The following is a 10,858-nucleotide window of genomic DNA, read 5'->3' as shown; positions in this document are numbered from 1 at the left end:
CGTCTCCCTTGGGAATGCGTTACCCCTCGAGGGGCAGAGCTGGGAGGGGGGCTAGTGAGCTACTCCTAGGTGGTCCAGGAGGTACCGTGACTGGGGGACGGGGGCAGCTCTGGAGAAGGAGCAGCCCCTCGGGAGGTCCAGACTTGTGCCTCTCCAACCTCTGGAGGAAGAGCCGAAATGTCAGGTGCCCTAGGAGCCCCCGACTGGAGTCACGCGCCCTATACGGTGGCCCTCTTGGAGTTGACCCTGGGCGCATCCCTAGTCCCATTCAGATGCCTCCTTAGTTACAGGAGGAGGGAGGAAGCATTCTGAGCTAGGGCGGGGTTGGTGCCGCTGTGCTTTCAACTGAGCAGGTTTAATCACAACTTTAGGGAGAATTGGAAAATAAAAGGAAGTGGAGGAAATACCCACAGTTCCACTCCTCGAACATAATTTTCCACGTTTGTTTATTCCCTTTCAAAAGGTATGTTTTCAAAGATACGTTTTACATTGAGTTTCATTAATGCATTCAAGTATGAATAAGCACCCTCAAACAGCCTGCCGTCATAAATTCTCACGGGTTGATGTGTATAAAATTTTAGTTTGTAAATCACAGGCAATGATGATGTTTTTCCTGGTTCACACCACTCGTTTTCTCTGTTACTGCAGAGAGTAGAAGTACTCGTCATGATGATTATTTTTAATAAATGGACTGTTTCTTCTGGAGGGTATGCAGTGATTTTCCTATCTGTTCTCATCTGATTGCTTCTAGTTTGGGATCCTATGCACAATCTTTGATTGAATATTTTAGTTTATTTCCTGGATGTGAGATTCCTAAGCCACATCACCTTGTTTTTCCAGATATTAAAAAAAAGTGAATAGGGGATCCCTGGGTGGCGCAGCGGTTTAGCGCCTGCCTTTGGCCCAGGGCGCGATCCTGGAGACCCGGGATCGAATCCCATGTCGGGCTCCCGGTGCATGGAGCCTGCTTCTCCCTCTGCTTATGTCTCTGCCTCTCTCTCTCTCTCTCTCTGTGACTATCATGAATAAATAAAAAAAAATTTTAAAAAAAGTGAATAATAAAATTTGAAGAAAATAGCATCTATCTCTAGAGATGGAATTGTTGGATTCGAAGGAAGACTAGGGCTGCCACCTGCCTCAGTTTAAAATGGTCCTAGGAAAAAGTGGTGACAGGTTAAGTGGGATTTTATTCATTCGTTTGACCTACTTACTGAGGGCCTGTTGTGTGTTTGGCAGTATTCTTGACGCTACAGATATGCAGGTGAACAGGCAGATGAAGTCTCTGCCAAAATGCAGGTTGGTGCAGCTGAGGGGCTTAAATTCTGTGTAGAAAAGGAAAATACAGTTGCTAAATTCTCATTGGAAGGTGATTTAAAAATGCTTTCCTTAAGAGCCAAAACTCAGTTCCAGCTCTTGTTAATATCTATCCTATAGTAATGAGATGGTCTCAGCCATACAAATCTCAAATTTAAATGGTTTGTGTGTGTTTTGGGTGCACCTGCCTGGCTCACTCAGTAAGCATGTGACTCTGGGTCTTGGGATTGATTATGAGTTCAAGCCCCACATTGGGTGTGGAGATTACTTAAAAATAAAATCTTAAATAGTTTGCTTGTGTTTTGGAACAAAGCAGGTTAAAAAGAAATATCTAAGTAAGTTTTCTTAAATTACTAGGTGGTATTATATCCTTAGGACCAATGAGAGAAACTGATCATAAAAAATGATGAGGAAAAGAAAGTTATTTCATTTACATTCTTGCCCTTTATGTGTTTTTAAAAATAGCTTTCTTGAGGTATAATTGACATACAAAAACCTGCACATATTTAAAGTGTAGAATTTTAGGGGTGCCTGGGTGGCTCAGTGGGTTGATCTTCTGCCTTCAACTCAGATTGTGATCCCAGGGTCCTGGGGTAGAGCCCTGCATCAGGCTCCCTGCTCAGCGGGGAGGCTGCTTCTCCTCCTCCATCTGCCCCTCCCCCTGCTTGTGCTCTCTCAAATGAATAAATAAAAAATCTTTTAAAAATTAAGTATACAGTTTTATAAGTTTGACATATATATGTGTATACACACACACACACACACACACACACACGTCCATGGAACCATCACCAGTCAAGATAGTGAATATATCCAGTGTACTAGCCAGAGTAATCTTAGTTTGTATAAAGTAAAAGTATATGCTGATTATAGCTGGGACTTTTCACATACCACATCTTAATTACATTCAGTTGCGTATTTGTCATATGCTTGACTGATTGTAGTCAGTTATTGAACAATCATGGGAATTTAGTTTTTAAAAACGGATTTTCAGTAAAGGTGCCAACGTAATTCAATGAGGAAAGAATAGTCTTTTCAATGAATGGTGTCAGAACAACTGGATATCCATATACGTCTGATGAAGTTGGACCCCTGTCTCTCACTGCATATGAAAATTAACTCAAAATGGGTCAAAGACAAAGTGTAAGAGCAAAACTATAAGACTCAGATGAAAACATAGGTGTAAATATTTGTGACTTTCGATTAGGCAGTGTTTTTTTAGACATGGCACCTAAAGCACAGGTGACAAAATGAAAAGTAGTTAAAATTTAAGACTTTTGTGCTTCAAAAGACACCAAGAAAATGAAAACACGACTCAAAGTATGAAAAATATTTATAAATCATGTATCTGATAAGGGTCTAGTATCTTAAGTATCCTAAGTAAGAACCTTTAACTCTTTTTATTCTTTTAATTTTTTAAATTTTTATTTATTTTTTAAAAGATTTTATTTATTCATAGAAGAGAGAGAGAGAGAGGCAGAGACACAGGCAGAGGAAGAAGCAGGCTCCATGCAGGGAGCCCGATGTGGGAGGACTCGATCCCAGGACTCCAGGATCATGCCTGGAGCCAAAGGCAGACAGTTTAACCACTGAACCGCCCAGGTGTCCCCCCCCCTTTTTTAAACTAGGCTCCACACTGTGTGGGGCTTGAACTCATGGCCCTGAGATTGAGAGTTGTGTGCTCTACCAACTGAGAGGTGCACCAAGAGTTCTTTAACTTTTAATCAGTAAAATGACAATCCAATTTAAAATGGGCAAAAGATTTGAATAGACCTTTCTACAAAGAAGATACACAAATGGTCAATAAGAACATAAAAAGATGTTCAGGGTGCCTGGGTGGCTCAGTTGGTTAAGCGTCTGCCTTCAGCTCAGGTCATGATCCCAGGGTCCTGGGAGTGAGCCCCATATCAGGGTCCCTGCTGGGCATGGAGTCTGCTTCTCCTTCTGCCCCTCCCCTCTGCTTGTGCTCTCACACTGTCAAATACATAAAATCTTAAAGATTACAATGAGATACTACTTCATCCACTAGCATGGCTATAATTAAAATGAGGGACAATAAGAAAGATGCAAGGCTGTGGAGAAATTGGAAGACTCATACCCTGCTGGTGGGAAGGTAAAATGGTACAGCTCCTTTGGAAAACGGTTTGGCAGCTCCTCAAAATATTAAGCAATTACCATGTAACCTAGCAATTCAAATCCTAAGTGTACTATACATTCAAGAGAATTGAAAAGATATGTTCATGCAAAAACTTCTGCATAAATGTTTACAACACCATTCATAATAGCCAACACATGGAGATTACCTGAATGTCTATCAGCTGATGAATGGAGGAACAAATGTGGTTGTCCAGACAATAGAATATTACTCAACCATAAACAGGCAGGAAGCATAGGTACATACTGCAGTATGCATGCACCTTGAGATCATGATGCTAAGTGAAAGAAGCCAGGTGCAAAAGGCCACGTTATATGATCCTGTTTGTATGAAATGTCCACAGTAGGAAAATCCATATAGATAGAAAGTGGATTAGTGGTTGCATAGGGCTGGGGGAAGGGAATACTGGGGATTGATTGCTAATGAGTATGAGGTTTCTGTTTGGGGTGAGGAAATATTCCAGATATTACATAATGGTGATAGTTGCAGAACCCCTGTGAATATCCTAAAAGTCACCAACCTGTACATTTCAAAAGGGTGGCTTTTATGGTGTGTGAATCATATAAAAAAAAGAAAAATAGAGAGTAGATAACAGAGGCCTCAGAAAAACACAATATGTATACACAATAATGGGGCCAAGCCTCATGTTCTTTCTTCAGAGGGGAGCACCTCAGGTCCTTACACAGTGTTTGTCTGTCTTTCTTTTTTTTAGATTTATTTATTTATTTATTTATTTATTTATTTATTTATTTATTTATTTATTTTAGAGACAGCGAGAGAGCTTAGGTAGGAGGGGCAGAGGGAGAGATCTCAAGCAGACTCCATGCTGAGTGTGGAGATGACGCAGGGCTTGATCTCATGACCCTGAGATCGCGTCCAGAGCTGAAACCAAGAGTTGGACACAACTGCACCACTCAGGCACCCTCAGGCCACCCAGGGATCCCGAGACTCTTAATCATAGGAAACAAACTAAGGGTCACTGGAGGGGAAGGGGGTGAGGGGATGAGATAACTTGGGTGATGGACATTAAGGAGGGCACGTGATATAATGAGTACTGGGTATTATATAAGACTGATGAATCACCTCTACTTCTCCTCTACTTCTCAAACTAGTAATACATCATAGGTTAATTAATTGAATTTAAGTTAAAAAATTTTTAATGAGAAGATAAGCCAAATACTAGGAAAAATATTTAGAAAAGACATATCTAATAAAGGACTATTATCTAAAATATATAATTCTTCAAATTTGAATTCTTCAAGTTTAATGGTAAGAAAACAACCCAATTTAAACATGGGTCAAACACCTTAAGACCCTTAAACAAAAAAAAATAGATGGCAAATAAGCATATGAAAATATGCTCCAGGGATCCCTGGGTGGCGCAGCGGTTTGGTGCCTGCCTTTGGCCCAGGGTGCGATCCTGGAGACCCGGGATCGAATCCCACGTCGGGCTTCTGGTGCATGGAGCCTGCTTCTCCCTCTGCCTGTGTCTCTGCCTCTCTCTCTCTCTGTGACTATCATAAATAAATTAAAAAAGAAGAAATTAAAAAAAAAGAAAAAAAAAGAAAATATGCTCCAGATCATTTGTCATCTGGGAAATACAAACTAAAACAATAATGAGTTGCCAGTGCACACCTATTAGAATGGCTCAAATCTGGAGCATTGACAACACCAAATGCTGAAAAGGATATAATGCAATAGGAACTCTCATACATTGCTGATAGGAATGAAAAATGCTACAGCTAATTTGGGAGACAGTTTGGAGGTTACTTAACAAAACTCAAGAAACTCTTACCATACCATCCAGCAATAGCACTCCTTGGTATTTACCTAAAGAAGATGAAAACTTATGTCCACCCAAAAACCTGCACAGGGATGTTTATAGAAGGCTTATTTACAATTGCCAAACTTGGAAGCAACCAAGACGTCCTTCAGTAGCTAAATGGATAAATAAATATATAATGGTATTTAGCACTAAAAATAAATGAGCTATTAAGCCATGAAAAGACATGGAGGAAACTTAAATGTATATTGCTAAGTGAAAGAAGCCAATCTGAAAAGTCTACATACTGTATGATTCCAACTATCATTTTGAAAAGGCAAAACTATGGAGACAGGAGTCAGGTTAGGCAAAGGTTGAATAGGCTGAGCGCATTTTTTTAAGGCAGTGAAAATACTTTGTGGGATACTATGATGATGGTTATATGCCATTATATATGTATTCAAACACATAGAAGGTAGAACACCAAGAGTGAACCCTAATGTAAACTACATAGACCTTGGGTGGTTATGACATATCATTTTAACATAATTTAGATTAAGTTCTAACGTCTGGATCATCTGATTCCTTTGTGCAGACTAAGCCAGTTTATCACAACACTCTTCCTCTAAAAACTGTCCTCGCAGAGGGTGGCCTCAGTAGCCATTTTTGTACTATGGGACCTTATCAACTGGACCACACAGGAACCTAACCCAAAAGGGCCACTCTGATTCTCTCCTCTGGTACTGTAGCTCTGAGAGAGAAGCAGCCTTTTGTTCTCTGCAAATGACTAATGGCTAGAATTGAGTTGATGTAACCTTCCGGCAATGGCAGAGTCCCATCCATGGAGAAGCCCAGCAGAGGAGTCTGCAGAAACAAGAGAATGAAACAGACAGGCAAAGGGGCCCAGAGGTAAAAGTGACTAAGAAAATGGCCTCTTTGTTTTCTGCTGAGTTTCTGTTTCCTGCTTCTGCCCCCTTGGTTCACTTTTGCCCCCATAGCTTGATGATAAATGTTCATTGTTTTCCCTCTTAAGCTAGTAGGCTCTGAAACTTGGAATTGAGAAAACTTTAGCTATGGTGCTAGATTCTAAGAGGTGAAAAATGTACTGTCACCAGTAATATGGACATTAAATGTTTATGTGAATGCAGCAAATTATTATTTTTTTATTATTACTTTTTGTTTTTTTTATTTTTTGAATGCAGCAAATTAAAGGTGTGAGGCACTGCCTGAAGCCACCAATAATGGAGAGTGGTAATAAATAAATTCATAGCCCATAAAAACAAATAAGTCCCATTGGAAAGTGGAGCCAAGACCTCCAAAATGCTCACCAGTCTGGGGCCACTTATTTGAGAGGCTTGCAGTGGCCCATCATGATGCACGTGAGGGTGCCATTTGGTCATACTATGCTAAGAATGATGTTTGTTACAATAGTCATGAGCCATAAAAGGCCTGTCGGATGAAGCTGGATTCTTTGTTCAGGAGTATCTTAAATGGAAAAAAAAGTTTAAATGAAATGTTTGGGCATTTAAAGATGTAAGATTCACTTATCTGGCACACAGACATTGTGAAATACATCATTGTATAACATAATGACAGATACATTGAGTCCAAATGTATAATTATATATACTTCCAGAAATAGCATATCCCCTAAATAAAGAACAAGTTGGAGCAAAAGTGAGGAATACATTATTTTATAATTTTGCTGTTTCTTTTCCCATGGAGTCCTTGAGACTTAAACTCTTATAGAATATAGAAAAAAACAAAACAAAACTCTGACTCTTTTCTAATAGGCCATGTGCTGATCACAGATAATCCATCCTCCATGCTCAATCAGTGGATCTCAACCCTATCTGGCCCGGTGTCCCTTTAATGAGAAATGTTTTCTAAATCTCATTAGGAGCCCTGAAAGAAATTAATATGCACTGTAATCTATCCACACTCAAATGTATATGTATATGTGGATGTTTGTATATATATTTGATTTGCATTGTCGTAATTAATAATATTGAATTTTTAAATATGTGCTTATTGGCCAATCTGTACATCTTTGGAGAAATGCCTGTTCAGATCCTTTTTTTAATTGAGTGATTTGCCTTTTTAATTTTTTTTTAAAGATTTTATTTATTTATTCATGAGAGACACAGAGAGAGAGAGACAGAGACACAGGCAGAGGGAGAAGTAGGTTCCATGCAGGGAGCCCAACGTGGGACTCGATCTTGGGTCTCCAGGATCACACCCTGGGCTGAAGGTGGCACTAAACCACTGAGCCACCCAGGCTGCCCTGCCTCTTTAAATTTTAAGAGTTCTTTATATATTCTAGATACAATTCCTTATCAATATATGCTCTGTAAATGTCCTCTCCCATTCGGGGCGGGAGGGTTACATATTGTTGAAATACAGAAAATGGGAAGTATGATATTCTTGCAGATGAACTGGATCTATTTCTGTAACTGTGTTTTGAAATCCCAGCACATTTGACAGTTGGTTTCAGACGCAAAAAAGACCTCAGATGGGACGCCTGGATGGCTCAGCAGTTGAGCATCTGCCTTTGGCCCAGGGCATGATCCCGGGATCCCGGGACCTGGGATCAAGTCCCATAAGGGTCCTTGCAAGGAGCCTACTTCTCCCTCGGCCTGTGTCTCTGCCTCTCTTTGTGTCTCTCATGAATAAATAAATAAAATCTTAAAAAAAAAAAAAACCTCAAAGACCACACCCTTTGGAAAACAACAGAAAGTAGGGGATGAATAGGGGGAAAAGCTGTGAACTCAAGAGGTGATGGAACAGTTGTGAGGTTGACCTGTAAGGACTAGGTCTGCTGTCACTGAAAACAAGGTATTCAGGAATGGGTCCTGTGTGCCAGACACTGGGATATGATTATTTACTGGTTGTGCATCCTTAGAGCTAGTAACTTTTTTGGCATGTTTTTTTTTATATATCAGATAGGGACCAATGTTACTGTGTCAAGTATTATATTGTCTTTATGATAGTGAGAACAATAGCCAAGACACTGTTAAATGCTTTCTAGGCTTCATTTCATTCAGTCTCCCACAAAGCATGAGGTAGGCACTGAGGACTACCACAGATTTTGTGAGCCCATACAAGCAGTAGTCAGGATTTGAATCCACGTTTGTCTGATTCTAGAGTCTTTGCTCTTAAGTGTTTCATTAGGTAGCCTTCAAATGCTGTCAAGTCATTTTGTTTGCTCTAAATCATTGTGCAATATTATGTGGGATGTTTTTACGGTTCTTTTGCCTGCTGTGTATCAAGATTAAGGGATAATGAGGATTGTGGGGATTGACTTGAAATGGGAAAAATATTGCTTGTACAGATGATAGTTATTGGAACCCCATATGTTTTGTCCTGTTCCCTTACCTTAGCATATAATGTGACCAAATATCTTTGCAAATTTACTTACAAAATATTAGATTCTAAATATTTGGAAGGATTATACAATAGACTTAGGAAAATAAGACCCAAAGATATGGTCCCATTAGTGTCAAAATGTTAACTTTCTAAGATGGTATCTTAATTACTGTGGGAGGCAGAATGATGCCTCCACTCCAGATCCCTATCCTAATCCCAGGAACCTGTGACTTTGTTACCTTATATGACAAAAGGAACTTTGCCTATATGATTAAATTAAGGGTTTTGAGATGGGGAGGTTGTCCAGGATTATCCAGGTGAGCTTATTCACAAGCATCCTTTAAAAAAAAATGGAAAGGAGGGGCCAAAGCATCAGCCAGAAAGGACCTGTGACAACAGCAACACAGGTCAGAGTAACGATATTGCTAGTTGGAGGCCGGGGGCCACTGAACGAGGCTGGAAAAGGCAACAGGTGAATTCCCCCTAGAGCCTCCAGAAAGAATGCAGCCCTACCAATACCTTGATTTTAGTTGGCAAGACCCATTTTGGATTTCTGACCTGCAGAACTATAAAATAATATATCTGTGTTGTTTTAAGCCACTAAATTTGTGGCAGTTTGTTACAGTGTCAATAGGAAACTAATACAGTTACTAACTCCATAGAAATATTATGAACATAATATTTGCTGGGGGAGCAGCAGGCAGAGGGAGAGGGAAAAGCAGACTCCCCGCTGAACAAGGAGCACGATGCAGGGCTCAATCCCAGGACCCTGGGATCATGAGCTGAGCCGAAGGCAGACGCTTAACCGACTGAGCCACCCAGGTGCCCTGAACATAAGAGTCTTAATTCAGATTAAGCTACAAAGAATTTTATTTACTATTAATAGCTTTAGTTAGTAAGCTCGGGACAGTTTGGTTTGTTTCCTTCTGGGAGGATTTTGGTGTATGTTTTTTTTTATGTACAAATACGCGGCAAGGGACCAGGGCTCGGGGGAGAAGTACAAAGCTAAGTTAATCAGATAAATGATTATCCCCCCACAAAATAAGTCTTACAAGCACAGAAAAAAATCCTCTTACCTGAAAAAAATGAGAGCTTTAAAAAAAATCCAAGATCATTTGTGTGAATTTGGATTTTTTCTTCCTTTTAAAAAGATTTTATTTTTATTTATTTATTTGAGAGAGAATGACAGAGCAAGAGAGAGAGAGAGAGAGAGAGAGAGGCAGAAGCACAGACAGAGGGAGAAGCAGGCTCCATGCAGGGAGCCTGATGTGGGACTTGATCCCGGGTCTCCAGGATCACGCCCTGGGCTGAAGGCAGCGCTAAACCTATGAGCCACTGGGGCTGCCCTATTTCTTCCTTTTTATGGCCCAATAATATTCTGTTGTATGGATGTATCACATTTATTTATCTACTTATCAGTTGATGGACATTGGGGTTGCTTTCATCTTTTGGCTAGTGTGAGTAGTGCTGCAATGAACACATATGCACAAGGATTAGTCTGAGTCCCTGTTTTTTATTCTTGTAGTATATACCTAAGAGGAGGATTGCTGGGTCATATGGTAATTCTATGTTTAACTTATTATGCTGCCACCAAACTGATCTCCCCTTTGTTATTCTTCATACCCAGGATGTGTGCACAGTTGTGGCCTCTGAACCAGAAATTCATACTTTCTTTGAGTGGCTCCAAAAATAACCAAGGTGTGGTAACACCGTGTCACTGGTATGATCAGATTCCAGAGACCTTTGCCAGGATTCCTTTACAGTTGTCCTTGTACCTGAGCAAATCTGCTAAAGAAAAACCAAAACATCTGTGCTGGGAAAAACTTACCTGACCTCAATTGTACTGGCTTACTGGGGACATTCATCTCTGCATTCATCAAATAGTTTATCTAGAAACAAATAGGCAAAAAGTCTCTGCCTCAAGAAATTTATATTCCAGGGTCAGGAGACAGGCAATAGACAATAAAAATAATAAGTAGGGGGCAGTCAGAGAAAGCCATGCAAATTTATTAGCCTGTGGTTGTTTATAATTGTCTTAATATTTAAAAAATTTCTCTTGTGGCTGTCATTATGTTTTACTTTTTCTTTAGTTTATTTGCTTCTTTTTCTTAGACATACAACTCTGCCAAGACTTTCTGTCTTTTTAATTTTTTTTGGAGAACCAGCTTCTAGTTTTGTTAATTGTCTCAGTTGTTTGATATTTCATTGATTCCAGGTTGAATGCTTAGCTGATGTCTTTTTAAAATCTTCCTTGTTTTCTGT

The 10,858-nt window shown here is 39.9% G+C and overlaps 1 protein-coding gene across 4 annotated transcripts in view; it reads left to right on the top strand.

The window, feature by feature from the left end:
* IFT81 (intraflagellar transport 81) overlaps positions 1 to 10,858 on the top strand; it is a 179,434-nt gene that overhangs the window by 337 nt on the left and 168,239 nt on the right. For 3 of the 4 annotated variants that reach the window (XM_055321886.1, XM_055321882.1, XM_055321884.1), the window contains exon 2: positions 372 to 463. The gene's annotated coding sequence lies outside the window, so the exon portion shown is untranslated. Of the gene's footprint in view, positions 1 to 106; positions 464 to 10,858 lie in introns of those variants that run through there. The other variant, XM_055321883.1, reaches the window with a different exon arrangement.

The sequence above is a fragment of the Nyctereutes procyonoides genome, unplaced genomic scaffold (assembly GCF_905146905.1).
Source record: "Nyctereutes procyonoides isolate TBG_1078 unplaced genomic scaffold, NYPRO_anot_genome, whole genome shotgun sequence".
In the NCBI taxonomy this organism is placed as follows: domain Eukaryota; kingdom Metazoa; phylum Chordata; class Mammalia; order Carnivora; family Canidae; genus Nyctereutes; species Nyctereutes procyonoides.
This window is presented reverse-complemented; position numbering and strand designations above follow the sequence as displayed.